We start from the raw sequence: 17,951 nt of genomic DNA, 5'->3' as shown, positions 1-17,951 counted from the left end.
ATTTTTGTAAGTCATCTAGATAAAGGAATCTCATGAATAAAGAAGCAACAGAATAAAATTGTGCTGAATAGTACGGTAGTCCACAAGAGTAAAACTCACTGAAATAGTGACCACCACAAAAAAAAAGTATAAATAGAACAAATTAAATTAAGCCATGAAGACATCCTTAAAAAAAACTGAAGCTTGACCTCTTTTGACTAAAATACTGCATTTATGTAAACTGGAGACCGTTACATTTATAATTGCACTGCATACAGTATTTTTCTGTGTCAATTGCATACAGAATCATGTTAAACACATACCTGTAAATCCATCCATCCATTATCCAACCCGCTATATCCTATCTACAGGGTCACAGGGGTCTGCTGGAGCCAATCCCAGCCAACACAGGGTGCAAGGCAGGAAACAAACCCCGGGCAGGGCGACCAGCCCACTGCAGGGCGCGCACACACACACCAAGCACACACTAGGGACAATTTAGAATCTCCAGTGCACCTAACCTGCATGTCTTTGGACTGTGGGAGGAAACCGGAGTACCCGGAGGAAACCCACACAGACACGGGGAGAACATGCAAACTCCACGCAGGGAGGACCTGGGAAGTGAACCTGGGAGAACTGAGAGGCAGCAGTGCTACCCACTGCACCACCATGCCACCTCATACCTGTAAAGTCAAAAAAAAATCTATAGCAATCAATAAGGCACAAGAGAACTGGATGTGACGTTTTACTTGATGAACTCTATAAAACACTAGTCTTAAAATTAATATTCTGGAGGCTTTTTGTCTTATATTTTTGGTCAGTTTTATCCTGTACATTTTCTCAGTGATTATTCCACAAGATCTTTCAAACTAGGAGCGCAACTGAATATCAGGTAAGCTGATTTGCATTATCTATAGAATTTAATAAAGTGCAGTTTATCGTGGTGATGTTACATGATGGTTCAACAAGCTAGTAAACATTTCCCTGCACATAACAATACTGCTACTACTACTACTACTACGATTACTAAACACTTTCTCCATTCTAATGTTATAACATGTTGACAAGACAGGACCACTGATTTTTAATGGTTTTTGCATTTTGGGCAGTTTTTCTGTCCATCTAAAATAATTTTAAGTATTTTGTAGAAGAAAAGGGGCTTGCTTTTCCATAGTGACACTGTGTGATTAGTATAAAGTAGCACACGTCTCTATTTAACACAAGGCAGTATGTTTAAGAGAAATACTATTTTGTCAGTACAGTGTTTCAACAGGCATCACTTTAATAACATCCATTTTCATGCTGATAGATAGATAGATAGATAGATAGATAGATAGATAGATAGATAGATAGATAGATAGATAGATAGATAGATAGATAGATAGATACTTTATTAATCCCAAGGGGAAATTCACATGATTTATATCATATCATCATATCATATCATATATTTAATATGATGAAGGTCGTGTTGATGTTGTTGAAGGGAGAGTTAAATCCTGTAAAGCTTGTTATTTATGAGGGCTACAGATTGTTGAAATGAACTTTAGGCTAGTATTTTTTCAATATTCTGGCAATATAGCTTTCAAGCATATCATAGCTCATTAAAACATTGTTCAGCACAGTGTGGCAACATATTTGTCACACCCTAGGCTTTGTTCCCATTAGAAACATTACCTTTGCCTGCTTGTTGCCATGAATATAGTGGAAACCAAACGCCAACTTAAGCTGTAGTCGATGTGAGCTGATTCACATTGGAGCAAAGCAACGCAGATGAGTATGGTGTGACAAAAAGTGTGAACAAGTACTTGTGAACTAGGTGCTAAACAGACCTCCAGTCCGGGTTCCAGCATGTCTCTGGCTTCATCCATTATTAAGGCTAGTCTAAGCTGTAAAGCACCTTTGCAGTATGTAACAAGAAAATAAAATCACCAAACATGTTCTGATACCTGAAAGCAAGCCATTTATTTAAATTTCTGATGTACTGTATATTAAATTGAGTGCTGCAACAGTGCATTTCATTTTACACTTTTTCTCTGGGAGGTAGAGTAGCAATCTGTCTGTTATTTAGCAGTCTGCTCCACAGATTCACACATATACAAAAAAACCATTTTGTACACTCACTTTTTAAATTACAGCATAGTAAATATATCCAGAGCCACAGCCTACCCCTCATTGCACTTAACACATGACAGGATAGACTTGTCCCTACCCTCAAGTTAGGCCAGATTGGAGTCACCAGCTAATCTAACACTGAGAGGCAACAGGAGCACTCAATGAAAACTATCCCAGGAGCAATATCCACACTCCATTGACTTACTGATTAGGCTTGAGTTGAACTCAGGCCTGTGGAGGTATGACAGCTCCGCTGGCCATAGCCCCATGTGTAGCCCACTAGTTTACAGTGAAACATTCACCCAATACAGATCACCACATCTCCTGTCCTCTGATCACATATCCTTCTCATGTTCACAGTTTGGAGCAGCCTGTCCTAACCTTATACCATCTGAAAGTGAATCGCCTTGATAATGATTGCCCATTGGCATCACATGCATTGCTAGTACATGCTGGCAGTTACACAGCATTGCCCACTATGGTCCACTTTTATGGGTTTTTAAAAGACATACCGCACTGTATCTATAGATTGAAAGTCATCTTGTAATTAGTCGATGATGTAAGCACACAGGGCAAGTAGCATTTTTCATCATTTCTAAAGTTAAAAAATGTGATTATGCTGCCTTGCAGGGAAATGGACCATTGAAATGTTTTGTTTACTTTGGTTAATTCATTACACACATCCATAGCAGCAGAAGCACAGGAAATCCATAGAGACAAGGCCGAGGCCAGGCAATAACCAGCCAGCACCTGGGTGAACAGCAGATGTAAAGAGATCTCATGTGTGCTGCTTTTAGGGACCTTTAAACTGCAAGAAAAGCTGACATGCTTAGCTACTGTCACTGTGGTGTTAAAAATGACGTCTATAGTATCTGAAGTAGGAAAGACAGATGTTTCTAACCATTCATAATGTTGGAAATTTGTAACTAAATCCTAGATCTTTGTCAAGAGTTTTAGGAAGTAAACATTCAGAGTTTACAGATATCACAATTTGAAAAAGGCATTTACACAATAATTCAAGGAGGGTGGTCCGCTGAGTGGCTAAGGAGGAAGCCTGGAAATCACTAGAGGTTAATTTACATCCCAGCTCTTTTTTTTTTAAAGGCTTAATTGCTTAAGTAAAATACTTGAGCAGCATAAATGGTCTTGTACAGCAAAATGTTTTAGTGTCCTGAACAGGCATTTGAAGTCAAATGCAAAGTGTTAATAATACCTTATAATTTTCTAAGCCCACTTAATCCTGAGAAGGGTCACAAGGGGCTGGAGCCTATCCCAGAAAGCACAGACAGGAGCAACCCCTGGATTGGGCACCAGTCCTTCGCAGGGTGAACACACACACACATACCACACACACACACACACAGAGAAATATTAGGGCTAATTTAACATCACCAATCCAAATAACCTGCATATCTTTGGTCTGTAGAAGGAAACCCACGCAGACACGGGGAGAACATGCTGACTCCACACAGGGAGGACATGGAACAAAAAAAACTGGTCTCCTTCTTGCGTGGTAGCAGCACTGCCACTGCACCAATTGTGCTAATAATAACAAAAATATTGTTATTTATATGCAGTGCCTTTTAAATGCTCAAAGGACTTAAAACAACAATAAGAGTAGTAGGAGTAGTATTGTCACATGAACGGTGCACAATAGAATTCTTACTTACGTGTTGTCACTCTCCAAGAAAAGATCTTTTATGCTAAGAGACTTCAGCTAGCTAACACTGTAGCTCTGTTGAATATGAAAAATGCTCTGAATATCCAAAGCCAGAGCCTGCACCATGTCCAGAACACCACATACTGTACAGCTTTGTAGTTGCAATGACCATACCGAGGTCATTTCTGGACATAGGCTGTCCAGGCAAGAGCCCTCTAGAGGTCAGGGCTGTTCTCTGTAGAGATTCCTATCTTTATTTTGTTTAGTAAAATGTGTCCAAAATGGACTGGAGCACAAAGAAATGTTTATGTCGTGTGTCTCAATAGCACCTGCACTGTCTGCACTTTGCACAGCACAATAGGTGTGCTGTTCCATACATTAGTGCAGGCAGCATGCCAGGCATCTCGTGCGACATTTAGCCTCCACGTTATCTGTGTGCCACACATGTGACAGTGAGGACAGAGCCACTTCAACTTCGGCAGATAGCCACTGCCAGGACCAGAAGTAAGAACTCACCCCCGGACTTCCCAAGTGACATGCAGCCTGCCAGATGGACACACAATCCCCTCCTCTTCTTCTTCCTCTGCTTGAACACTAGCACTGCAGTAGGGACATTGTGGCCACTAGGAATATATCATATGATGATGATGTTAAAAATGATTGTACTGCAAGAATGTCAAGGCATGTCCGATTTTAAAAAATCTTTTTTTGCAATGTTAAGTCCTTCCATTTACCAGCGACTTGTTTCTAATTTCATTTATTTGTTGTACTTCCTTTCTCTATGTAAAGTTTCTAGATTCTGTTAAATTGGCTATTTACATGCAAAGTGGTTCTATGTTGTTATTTTATTGTTCTCAATAAGTTTTGAATGTTTTGGTACATATACAATTTACATACAAAAGAGTTCTAATGTTCTATGATTGTTATATTTACATTTATTAATTTTAAAATAAATAACCGAGTAACCAGTGTTAGTAGTATATTGTGTGTGTGTGTGTGTGTGTGTGTCGGTGTATGGTGGTATGAAGAAGGTGGTCGGGGGGGAGCAGATTGTCTTGCCTGGCACCAAATAGGTTAGAAATGGTTCTAGACCATACACATCAAATGAAGATTCTGGATTGCTTTATTAGTTGAATATTTTCAAAGCACTACTATGTGTTCAGATGAGACTGGTAAGTTAAGGAAAATCTCCAGGAGTTGTATTCTTCTTCTCACATTGATGTGGCATGCAGTTTTTAATTGGCAGAGGCTCCAATTCATAGGCAGCAAGGTGACTTAATGGTCAGGAGAGCCCTGATTTAGAATCCTGGCCTGGGTGGTGTCAAAGTTCATAGATTCTGCATGTTTCTCTATGTCTGCCTGGGTGTTTTGCCAGTTAGTATAGGTTTTATTGTCATTTCCTGAAGACATTGATGATACATCATCTCTAAGTGAGTGTGGGTATTGGGAACTGAGTGTTCATCATGATGGACTGAAGCCCTATCCAGGATTCGTTTCTGCCTTGTGTCTTATACTACTGAGATGGGCCCTACACTAGCTTTAGATGAATGGCATGTTGCTTTATAAAGTGTCTTTGATTGTATGATTGCAGACAAATTTGTTAACCTTTCAAATGTCAGCCAAGAACAATTATACACTCAATAAAATAACACATTAAGAGCACACTTACTTCACTAAATCAGGGATTTCAGTGAGAGTTACTATTTTTTGTATTTCTTCATTCAACACTGCTCTAAGTCATTGACTGGCTTCAGCATTTGGCCCCAGGCTCCAAAGTTGTCCAAAAGTTGTCCAGAGATTGGAGATTTTTTTTAAAAATGTGTCAGAATTATTCAAGCACTGTTTAAGTGGCAGTTAACTTGCTGATTGAATTGCCCAGATCTCTAAGCATGCAACACTTATGCACATGAAGTAGTCAATTTTAATGGGAAATATTTAAGTGAAGTGAAACTAATTAATCAAAATCAACTAAATAAATAAAGTACTTGACAAAAAAGAAATGAAAACTGGATCACCACAAACACTAGATCCTTCAGTCCATCTATTTTCTTTCATTCTTAATCTAATGATGATGCTCAGTGAAGCAGGAGTGTATTCCAGTGGCACATGAAGGGTACAATCATCACACTGGAGCAACTGAAGGTGAACTGGGAACTGAATGGCTTCAGTTCAAGCCATTAATGGGGATGTGGAAATGGGATTTTGAGTGCAAAACCCCCATAGCAATAGACATCACTGAACACCAAGTAAACGATCATACCAGACTAACAGTCCCTGAGATGTGGAAAATACAGGAGAACATGGCCTGGTATTATTGTGATTTTGTACTTATGGTATTGAAACCAAATGCATAAGAACACAATAAAATAAGTTTGGTTTAATTTTTACATTTATTTATATTTTTTTGTTTTTAATTGTTTTTCAGTATGGAATGCTGTTTCCATGGTTAGTGCTGCTATCTCATAACTCCAGGAGACTGAATTCAAAATAAGGATTGACACTGAGTCTGTGAGTTTCAGTTTTCTCCCAGTTTTTTTAACAGCCAGTCCTGTTAACTCTTAAAGACATATATTTTAGGCTAATTGGTGACTTGAAGTTAGTGATCATAGGTATGGGAGTTGGAATGAGTAATGTGACTGGTGCCAGATAGACTCCAAGTCCTGAGATCTTTAACTGGAATAAATAGGCTAACTGACAACTCTAAATTGGTCTGATGAGAATGAGTGTGTGCCTGTGCCTGTGCCCTGTGGTGGAATGGCACCTTGTTCTGCATTGGTGTTTGCCATGCCCCATTGCACCAGTGTATACTCCACATCCCTTTGATCCTAACTGGAGTAAGGGAGTTAACTGGTTGTAAATTGGCCTGGAAATATGGGAGTGTTTGTGTGTGTGTACCCCAGAATAAACTGGCATACCAACCTGGGTTGGCTCCTGCCTTCTGCTCAATCCTCTAATGAACGAAATCAATTTGGAAATGGATGGACAGATGGGTTCAGAAAGTGAATGGATGAAAGACATTTCTTCAGGAATAAAGAAAATTTCTGTCACAGAGGAGTCCAGCTGTAAATATTCTGTTGAATGACTTTGGCTTACAGTGTCAAATATTTTATTAAAATATTAACTATTTACTATTTTCAGATCTAGTTTATTATTTTTATTGCAAAGGCTGAAATCCAGTCAACTTTTTTATACAGATCTTATTCATAGTAAGTAATGTCACAAGGTTCTTAGATGTATTTTAAAAGGGTTACATACGTTCATTTTTAGTAGCAGCAGTAGTATTGGAGGCACAATAAAAATAGGAAACCAACAAAATCCTGCAAGATTAATGTAAATTTAAACAACAGTTGTAAGACAGTGAAGTATACACACAGTATGGAGTTTATACTTTACTTTCATTATGTTTCAGTGTACATTTTATACCATCTTTAACGAAAATTATTTTGTTTATCTAAGCAAACTGCTGATGTTAAGAGATCATGGTGCACCAGCCCATCTACAGCACAAAACAAGAACACCTGTGAACATACTGGGTGTGGGTTTGAACAACAAAGGTTGCAATTATTGCTCCCCTAAAGGCCTGCTGACACCTTGTTGTACTTTCTATTTCAACATTCAACATATTTGTCAAAACAAATCAATGTGCACTGTAACCTTTAGAGAATGCGGTGGGTCTGCTCTCTGTTGGGAAGCAAAATATTTGTAACTTTCTTCGTTAATTTATTTCCTCCTACTGTAGCACCATGCAAATAATATAATTTAAGGCTATTTTTATCAATATTTCATTCAAAGACATGACGTATTTTCTAATGGGGCTAATTCTACTCCAAAACTCAGTTTTACTTGGAATACAAAACTATGATTACGAGTTCAGCCTTAATTGTCTGTGCCAGGTGTCTAAGAGGAGATGACTGAGCGGTGATTCATTTTTATTCTGAAGTTTCTCCTTATAGTCATGCTGTTCCCACAGAGATTCTTTTAAATGTCTGGTTACTCCAAGGGAAATACCCAGCCACATACCTGCTACAGTACTGCTGCTTAAAGTAGACCATGATATTTTAAAATGAATAACTCACAGTTATTTACCCATTTGTAAACTTTATCCTGGGGCATAAAGAAAAACTTCTGCTGGTGGTGATGCTAGTCTGGCACACACATCAGCTACTTCAGAGCTGCCAAACAACCTAACAACATAGCCCTGTCAGAAAATTCAAGTGAACACCAAAAGAACACAGAAATCACTGCAATCAAACTGGAGATGCTAATATGAAAGTTAAAAGGAAAACACATCAAGGTCTAAAATGATCAACAAATTACACCATTCTTTGAAACAAATTGTTAAAAACCACATGGCAGAAAGTGTCTTAAACACACAACTGTGGTGCAGTCAATTTCCAATTAAACAATTAAAAATTGCTATAAAACTGAGAAATGTTTTTTGATTTTTTTTTAAATACTAGGTGGCTCTGCCCCCTGTTTGCTTCGCTCACCAAGCCCCATTCAGGCCCTATGCGCTAGTCATTTCCTAGATCTGCTGTTTGCGACAAATTGTGCTGTGCTTTTGGATAAACATGAAAATCAACTCTGTCTTTGATATCTCCATCTTTCGAAACTATTATCGCTGATAATTCGTCACCTTTTGGTTTATTATATATGCGAGCGTGATCTTTCGGATCCATATAAGAAATCCAAGAAAACTTCTTTGTCCGTGTATTTCAGATAAATTTCGTGTAAAGTGCGATAGCCTACTTTTGGACATACGGATTTGTATCCATTATTGGCTGTAGAATTTCTAATCCGATCGTTTAACTCTTTTGATTCTATGTTGCATTGCTTCTATGTGATCACATACTGTATATAAACCTGACCAAATTGTGGCTTTTTTGAAATTAAACTTGTAGTAGCTTTAATTGTTGCTGGACCACAGATTCTCATAGCGTATGGTCCTGAATCGCGAACTGATTATTGTAGATTTGGATATTTTTTTTCACATTCAACAAATAACAAATCTTTTATTTCTCGCGAATTCGCTTCTTCATTGGAAAGAAACACTACTTTTCCCTAATGGCAACACAAATTAGACGATCTACAAGTCTCCGACTTAAACTTTAAAACCGAACAATATCTACATATTTCTGACATATCATCTTTGTCCATATACAGTATTTGATCTCTTTTCGCTGTTCTGTTATTTCACTGAGAAATAATTTCGGTTTGTTAGCGCTAATGCGATCTTTATTATCAGTTTTTTGAGACTTTCGAATTTTAGTACTTTCATAGTCTCTAACCTGGTCTGCATGTGTATCACGCCAACATTTTTGAACCTCTTTACGACGTTCTACTTTGGCTTCTACTCTTTGTCTTTTCTTCTTCTACTGTTTGTCTTTTATTTCCACCCCCGCTTGGACCTGTTAGGTTTTCACTTCTTCTCTTGGCACAAAGTCTTGTCTTGCGGGACTTGAAATTATCTTTCTGAAATTTCTTGTCTCATCTCTCTGAAAAAATCTCATCCCAAGATTTTTTTATATAATAGAGAGAAATATTTTCCCATTGATAGAAAATGGAGAGGATAGACAGCATTTTTTTAATATTCTTCCCTCCAGTGTGGACAGTATTTTGACTAACTATAACAGACCACGTTTATCAGTCTTGACAACAGCAGGTCCAGGTTAGTGCCACTCACACCAGGAGATCCTCTGTCCTCAGCCCTAAGATTTTCTAAATTTGCATTCTTCCCCCAATGGCCATATTGTATTTAACCCATGGACTGGGTTATCACTTTCATGCTAATATTAGCCAGAGCTCTTTCAACTTGTCTCAAAGAAATGAAACGCCGGAATGAGCAAAACCTCTTAAAATTAAACTGCAGCAAAACAGAGCTCATTGCAATTGGCACTAAACCCACAAGAAAAGGAACTCCTTTCAATTCACTCTAAGCAATGATACTATCATACCTAATCTTGGCATCGTTTCTGATACTTACCTTTGTTATTTAACCCACTGAAAAAAGTTTCTTACTTCCATCTCCACACCATATCCCTTTTTCACTCATCCATCTCCTTTTCTGATACTAAAGATTGTCCACCCTTTCTTCACATTACATTGACTTCTGTACCTTTTTGTTAGCAGAGGCAAACATTCTCACTTAAACTCCCAGTAATGAGTGGATAACCCCTGTTCTGTTCAGTCTTCACTGGCTTCCTGGGTCTTCTTGGATTCATTAGACAATCTAACCGCCGTCCTCCAACACAGAAGAGTCAAGCTCAGAACTGTGGAAAGCCACAGTTCCTGCAGAGTTTCTTCCCAGCCACTTTGTAACTAATAACTGCTGCTAACTGATCAGACTTCTTTAGCCTTAAATTTAAAGGACTTGCTTTTTAAGATTCTGAACTGATAATTTTTTTTTTTTTTTGCAAAATCAGCTGCCAGACAATAATGATATACAAAAACCAACAGATGAGCTCACTACATCCTATGTGTCTATAATATGCTATCTGATTCAATAAAGTATTTCAAATTAAGAAATTAACAATTATTCTGCTTTGTTTCACAAAAATTTGGATGGTGCACTCAAGAAAAAAGGAAATCAGTTTCGGAAATGTGTGGTGTGACAAAATGAGAGTATTTACAAGTCCTAGAATTAAATAACAGCTTTCATTAATAGCAAGAATTGACTTCTATTTGGAGATAAAATGGTGGCCCTCCAGGAACTGAGTAAGGCACCCATGAGTAAGTTGGTCATCTGTTAGTTCACTTTGCATCTAATTATTATTTTCATGGTGGAAAAAGAAACTACTAGGTAATACTATGTATTATTAGGAGTAATTGGCTACTAATTAAGAAAAAGGTTTGAATGAAAACCTGCAGCCTCTAAGACCCTCCAGAACCTGAGTTTGACTCCACTAATGTAAAGCTTTAAATGGCTTTGCACTGGAGGACATCACAGACCCCTACAGCACTATAGTTCGGTTTGCCCACTCTGGTCTGTTGATGCTGGTGGTCTAGTCCATGCTCTCCAGCTGACAGGTCTTCTGTTGCACCCAGACTTTGGAAGACCTCCCTAAAATAATTAAATCTGTAGACTCAATTCATTAAAATATACAACTTAAAACTGTTCTCTCCTGGAAGGCATTTAACATACTCAGACATTCTGACCCTTCACCTTCTCCATCCAGATGCTTATGATGGTCTGCAGTACAATCAATGATGTTGTTTATTATTTTATGGCAGTTTATACTTTATTGCTGTTTATTGCTTTCTTGCATTAACCCAGAACTTTGTTTTGAAATGTATGTTTTACTTTGTTAATACAGTATTAATATGAGTTTCTACCTGGTATTATTTCAAGCCTTTTCTTTGCTTCTGTTCCCATTGCCCCCTTTTGAATATCTAGGAAGCACTTTGAACATGTAAAAAGAGCTATATAAATAAAATGTATTTGCCAGAAATGTTACATTACTGTTGTAGTATGTGATACCATACTGCACAAACTTCTCACAGTCAGATAACAAATTAATTATGAAAGAACACTGTAATTGGACACGTTCCTGAATTTAGGAAGATTTCCTCCATGTTTAGTAAAGGCCTCTGTGAGTGAGCAACAATTTATGTGCAAAGGATGCTGGGATTTCCATCCATCTATGCATCATCAAGCTCATTCAGAGTTACAGGAGCTAATGCTTTGAGTGTATGGTGGGAACTAATCCTGGATGGCGTGTAAGACCATGACAGGAAAACATACATGCATGTACTCACATCCATGTAATTTCTGAACTTGCTTTTTTATTACAGGGTCACAAGAGGTTGCCAGGTTGTTACAGAACACAATGTATAACGCTTGGTCAATCTAACACAGATGAGTTTGTTGTATGGTAGAATACCAGAGTGCTTGGTGAAACCTGTTTGGACATGATCAACTTCCACAAAGACAGGAAACGGTGAGAAAATTAATCTTTCTCAATGAAGCTCCCAGGTGCAGCACTAACCATTGAGAGAGAATGGTGCAATCTTAGAAACATTAGTATCTGATTATAATTAGATTTTAAAAGAAAATATGCTTAAAGTGTGTAGCAAAGTGGCATAATGATCAGTGCTGCTATCTCACAGTTCATCTACTAAGTTGTTATCTATGAGAAGTTTGAATGTTCTCCTCATGTTGTTCTCATGTGGAGTCTTTCTCACACTTCCCAAAAAGTGCATGCTAGGTTAATTGGGGATTCCACATTGACTCTTTGAGAACATTTGCTTAAGTGAACACAGAATTCACTTCCCCTCAGTCTACAGCCTCTGTCTTGGATTCACGCAAATAAATCGGTACCGCAAGCAAACTATAATGCTTAGCACAATGACAGAAGTTGCAAAATCAACTGGAATGTTCAAGCAAATTATAGAAAAAAAATACTGATTTAGGGCGGCACGGTGGCGCAGTGGGTAGCGCTGCTGCCTCGCAGTTGGGAGACCTGGGGACCCGGGTTCGCTTCCCGGGTCCTCCCTGCGTGGAGTTTGCATGTTCTCCCCGTGTCTGCGTGGGTTTCCTCCGGGCGCTCCGGTTTCCTCCCACAGTCCAAAGACATGCAGGTTAGGTGGATTGGCGATTCTAAATTGGCCCTAGTGTGTGCTTGGTGTGTGGGTGTGCTTGTGTGTGTCCTGCGGTGGGTTGGCACCCTGCCCGGGATTGGTTCCTGCCTTGTGCCCTGTGTTGGCTGGGATTGGCTCCAGCAGACCCCCGTGACCCTGTGTTCGGATTCAGCGGGTTGGAAAATGGATGGATGGAAATACTGATCTAAATTTGTTAAGTAGTTCTCTCATGAAAAGTGGACAGACACACAGACAGACAGATGTTTTATTTTATATATAGATATAGATTATATCATATTATCAGAGCGTGGTGGTGCAGAGGATAATGCAGTTGCTTTACAAATCATAGATGTTATTCATGTGGAGTCTGCACGTTCTCCTCAGGCGGGGGGTTAGGTTCATTGACAATGTCAAATTGGCCTTGTCTGGTTATGGACTTGGGAGTGGTGTAACTGGTTACCGCAATAGACTGGTAGCCCCCATGCAGCACTCTTTCCTGACCTGAGCCCAGTGTTCCCAGGACAAGCTCCAGACTGCTGTTCCCTTGAACTGGATGAAAGGATATTTTTAAACCAGCACAAAATTTTGTGACATTATTAAAAGAAGGCATGGTTGTATGGCAGGCATTGCTACTGCCAAACAGCCACATTTGGACAAATTCTTTTTATTTTTTCTGCATATGCCGGACAGAGAGCAGCAGCAGCTGTGCCTTTTCATTTAAACTGTGCTAACCAGAAGCTAGTTCTTTTGGTTGATGTATCACTTTCGGTTGATTCATCACTTGATCACTCAGAGATTCCTACAAATTTGTGCAATATTTTCCTGAGAAAAAAGTTTTGTGTGCCAAAGCCAATTAATACTCTTCAAGCTTCCTTAATTTCTCAAATTTCTTTTTAAGTACCACCTTAAAACAACTTTCTCACAGCAAACACAGGAACTGTTTGGTTTAGCACTGTAAAAAAACATTTCACAGGAATTAAACTGTTTGGTTCAGCACTGCAAAAAAAGCATTTCACATGAATTAACTGTAATTTTTCAGAATAAAATACTATACTAAATGTATCATGTAATCACAGCAGGCTAAACCATTCATCTTCTGTCATAAGACAGAAATTACAGTTAAATTGTATTTAAGGTTGTCCATGTTGCATTGTGGGACATTTTCACTTAGTGCATTTTCATACATTTTTACTTACAGGGACACTGATGGAGACTTGTTTGATTTTGCACAAACATTAAAAAGTGTTCATTCACACAGAGAACCACAGACACAAGAAATAAGTGACCAAGCAGTGAGGTAGAGAGGAGGAGGACTATTAATTATGGAGAATCCACTACATCCATTAAACAGTGTCATCTCCAGACAGAGGAGCAGTTTCAGCGACAGACTGCTGTCACTGTCCTGCTCCACTGACAGACTGAGAAGATCATTCCTCCCCCAAACTATGCGACTCTTCAATTCCACCAGAGGGGGTAAACGTTGAACATTATTCAAGTTATTGTCTGTTTTTTACCTGCATTTTTTTATTACTCTTTAATTTAATATTTTTTGCTGCTGGAGTATGTGAATTTCCCCCTGGGATTAATAAAGTATCTATCTATCTATCTATCTATCTATTGGGACCTTCAGAACTCAACCAGATGAAAAGTTTGTTAAAAATCAGGAGAATCCATCCATCCATCCATTTTCCAACCCGCTGAATCCGAACACAGGGTCACGGGGGTCTGCTGGAGCCAATCCCAGCCAACACAGGGCACAAGGCAGGGAACCAATCCTGGGCAGGGTGCCAACCCACCGCAGGACACACACAAACACACACCAAGCACACACTAGGGCCAATTTAGAATCACCAATCCACCTAACCTGCATGTCTTTGGACTGTGGGAGGAAACCGGAGCGCCCGGAGGAAACCCACGCAGACACTGGGAGAACATGCAAACTCCACGCAGGGAGGACCCAGGAAGTGAACCCAGGTCTCCTAACTGCGAGGCAAATCAGGAGAATACACTTTAAAAAAACACTAAAAATTCATTATATAAAGTAATACAACAAATGGTTAAAACATAAACGTAAATGTACATTTGTAAACATATACTTACTTTTAAGCAGTGTTTTCAATTGTTTCAGTGTGCAGAACTGTTTTTATGAATAATTGTTGTATTGCTGTAAAGTCACAGTGGCACAGAAAACTAAATTTTGCATTAAGTTAGTATATTTGCATAAAGTACGCCCCCTTTGCAACAGCACTGTCCATTGTTTCTAATGACCCCAACAGCTTTACATTGAGAAAAACAAATACTGTACTTAAAGATGGCTAGCAAAGTACTTTTTCTGTGTGTGCTGAAGGTTTTTTGTGGTTACTGAAGCTGATTTATGATGTTTGTTTGTTTCAATAAACTGGCGAACCTGTAGCACAACAAACTTCACAAAATTAACCATTTCCTTTTCCACAACATAAATGAACTCTACGGAGCATTGAGATTGTATCAATGGGTAAAAATGATGGTTTGTGTTTTTGGCAGCCAAATGATTGATTGTTGAATTGCTACTGCATTACTGTAACAGTAAACTACTAGCAACTGAAATGCAGTATTATTACGGTTAAATTTCTAAATTAAAGAAATTACCGTAGTTTAACTGCAGCGTATACTTCTACATCACATTAATCAGTTTAGTGTGAGATATAAATATATTAGTTTTGTTTCAATGTTGTGATACGATAAAGTAAAATACTGTGAAAGTAATGCAATAAGTAGCTTGATATTTAGTGTAAATTCACAGTCAACTTTTTACACTGTCCCTGTGTTATTTGTTTCCCACAACTCCTCACTGAAGCTTCCACAGAATCCACCTGTCTCTCCCTGGTAATTCATGGCTGCATTGAGTCTTACTGAAATATACTGTACAGTGTACAGTTTATTCTGTAAATAAATTGGTTTCTCAATAACTTCATACCGATCTATCCATCAGTCTACTCGCTTATCCATCCCAGTGTCAAGTCTCAGTCCCTTTCTCGTCAGCATCTGACGGGTCGGCATTCCATGACAGATAACATTCGTAAATACTTGTGACTCCACTTCTGTATCAACTCGCTCATTATGGGTCGAGATCGTGGCATTGGGTAAAAGAAAGCTGCAAACAGTGATGGACGGGACACTCTGAGTGAGCCAATTGAAACCCGACAATCAGTTTAGCGACATTTTTTTCCACTTTGTCAAAATAACTGAACAATTGATTTTATTTTTTTCAGAATTCCTTACACTGTTTATTCTCGTTGCGCTCTTTTCGACTTTTCTCGTTTCTCTGAGCAAAGTTATATTTACACAGTACATTTAAATCTAAGAATACACTAAACGTAATCTGTACCAAAGAGATGCAAAACGTAAAAATACTTAAAAAGAAATTCCAGCGTCTATTTCAGTAATACAGAATTCTTAATTAACACAGCACTGCTTTAAAGTGCCACTCTTATTACTTTATATTGGGCAACCACCCGTAAAGAAATTGAATTGTGTAGTTATGTAGTTTCGGCTGTCGAAAATAATTTTGAAAATGAACACATTTCAAAGAAAAGATTAGAATGGAAACTTGAGACAGAAAGACAGACAGACAGACAGACAGATAGATAGATAGATAGATAGATAGATAGATAGATAGATAGATAGATAGATAGATAGATAGATAGATAGATAGATAGATGCGAAATGATTGGTTTTGACCCAATAAATTTACAGGACGAACGCAAACAGCATACCGAGCATCGGTTTACTGAACTGGTTCAGTTTCTGTAATATTATTTGATTACTGAATTTCATTACTTGCATCATCTGAATACAATATTACACATTAAAAAAAGTTTTCAAAGCGGAACAGTTGATCTTGATCACACGACATTGTATGATCAAAAATGACCGTCTTACTTTCGTTTTAAAACAAACACATAAATCCATAAAGGAAATTAACTGAAAAAAGTAGCCAACATTGTTCCGGAACTTTAACTTGGTACTTCTTTTTCATTTACTTAAACTTTCTCCAGTGTCCTCTGCCAAAGAAAGCAACACGGAGCGCCCCTCTCCACCCGCACCCGCACCGAACTCGAACCCGAATCCCGGCAGCTTTACCTTAGTTGAAGTTGCTGATCCGAACCTGAAAACAGAAGTTGCTTTTCTGATGCTTCTAGACAGAAACTTGAGCGTTTCTCCGCCCCATAAACTCTCCCCAGGTTTCTTTTTTTTCTTTTGACAGATTTAATCCATTCACATTTTCAGACTCATTCAAACTAGTCGTGGGATGAATACGGACAGGTTTTAATTAATAGACAGGACGGGAATGCGCCTCTGGCTTAGTGGGACTGGAGACAGCGAGGACGTGCCTTTTTCAGTAGTCATTAGAGACGCTCCCGTATTCTTATGCTCCACTTGTCAAGCGAAGCAGCGCGCAGAAAAAAAGAAAGAAAGAAAAAAAAAAGCCTTCCGCGGCCAGCGGGGTGTTGATCAATGAATGTCCCTTTGGTGAGGTTTTGGGTTTTGTTGTGCTCCCCTTTTTGTCCAGGATTTAGTATTCGAAACACTGAAATAGAAACTGACGGCACTGTCAGGCGAGTTGGGTATTTACATTTACCTATTTTTTCTTGCTTCAAAAACAATTATATTTATTTACGTTGTGCATTCAACTGTTTTCAATATACATATGTATGTTAATATGTATAATTGTATGAGTGCCAACTCCATAATCCTTGGCTCAAGTCTTATGTGGACTTTCCAAAATCCCCCTTTGCTGCAGATTTTTTTTTACCCAAAGACATTCAGGCTACTTGAACTGTGGAATGAATTGATTCTGCTTGTTTGTGAGTGTGCCCTGCAGAGACCTGGCACTCTATCTAGGAATGGCACCTGCCTTTTGCAGGATGTGGTCGAGATGGGCTCCAGTCCCATGTGACCTTGACCTGAATTAATGATTATAATGGATGAAAATTTGAATGAGTATATATGGAAAAAGGGAGAAAGACAACCTCACTATAAAAGAAAAAAATAGGTGATATTTAAATCAAATCTTTGACTGGTGATTGTTCCTTTATAATATTTTACCCTTTTTCCTGACAAAGTGTCCTGCAGTAAGCATCTTTTTTAACAAAATGTTAAATTCAAATTCTGTATCTCCTTTCCAGAACCAGCACAGATGTGACAACACCATGGCCTTACTACAGAAGGGTTTGAATTCTGATATGTTTAGTCTCAGTGTGAAGTGTGCACCAGTGGATCAATGTCCATGTGGAATTTTTCTTTTTCCTTCCGTTTTCCCAAAGACATGTACAGGTATATTACATTGAAACACGTAAGTGCATTTCTGAGTAAATTTTTTTCCTACTTTGCACCAGGTCTTGCTGTGTAGACCCCATCTCTTATTGAATATAGTGGTACCGAGGACTGCGGTGGGCTGGCGCCCTGCCCGGGGGTTTGTTTCCTGCCTTGCACCCTGTATTGGCTGGGATTGGCTCCAGCAGACCCCTGTGACCCTGTAGTTAGGATATAGCGGGTTAGATAATGGATGGATGGATGGTACCAAGAAAAGAATGGATACACTTTTTTGAAGTTTTTTTAAAAAAAAAAAAAAAAGCAA

The 17,951-nt window shown here is 38.6% G+C and overlaps 1 protein-coding gene across 3 annotated transcripts in view; it reads right to left on the bottom strand.

The window, feature by feature from the left end:
- Nucleotides 1-16,740, bottom strand: part of gdpd2 (glycerophosphodiester phosphodiesterase domain containing 2) — a 135,585-nt gene extending 118,845 nt beyond the window's left edge. For all 3 annotated transcript variants that reach the window (XM_051934954.1, XM_028815833.2, XM_051934955.1), the window contains exon 1: nt 16,454-16,740. The gene's annotated coding sequence lies outside the window, so the exon portion shown is untranslated. The remainder of the gene's footprint in view (nt 1-16,453) is intronic.
- Nucleotides 16,741-17,951: the final 1,211 nt, after the last annotated feature.

The sequence above is a fragment of the Erpetoichthys calabaricus genome, chromosome 12 (genome assembly GCF_900747795.2).
Source record: "Erpetoichthys calabaricus chromosome 12, fErpCal1.3, whole genome shotgun sequence".
In the NCBI taxonomy this organism is placed as follows: Eukaryota; Metazoa; Chordata; class Cladistia; order Polypteriformes; family Polypteridae; genus Erpetoichthys; species Erpetoichthys calabaricus.
The sequence above is the reverse complement of the archived record's forward strand: the minus strand, read 5'-3'. Positions and strand labels throughout refer to the sequence as shown.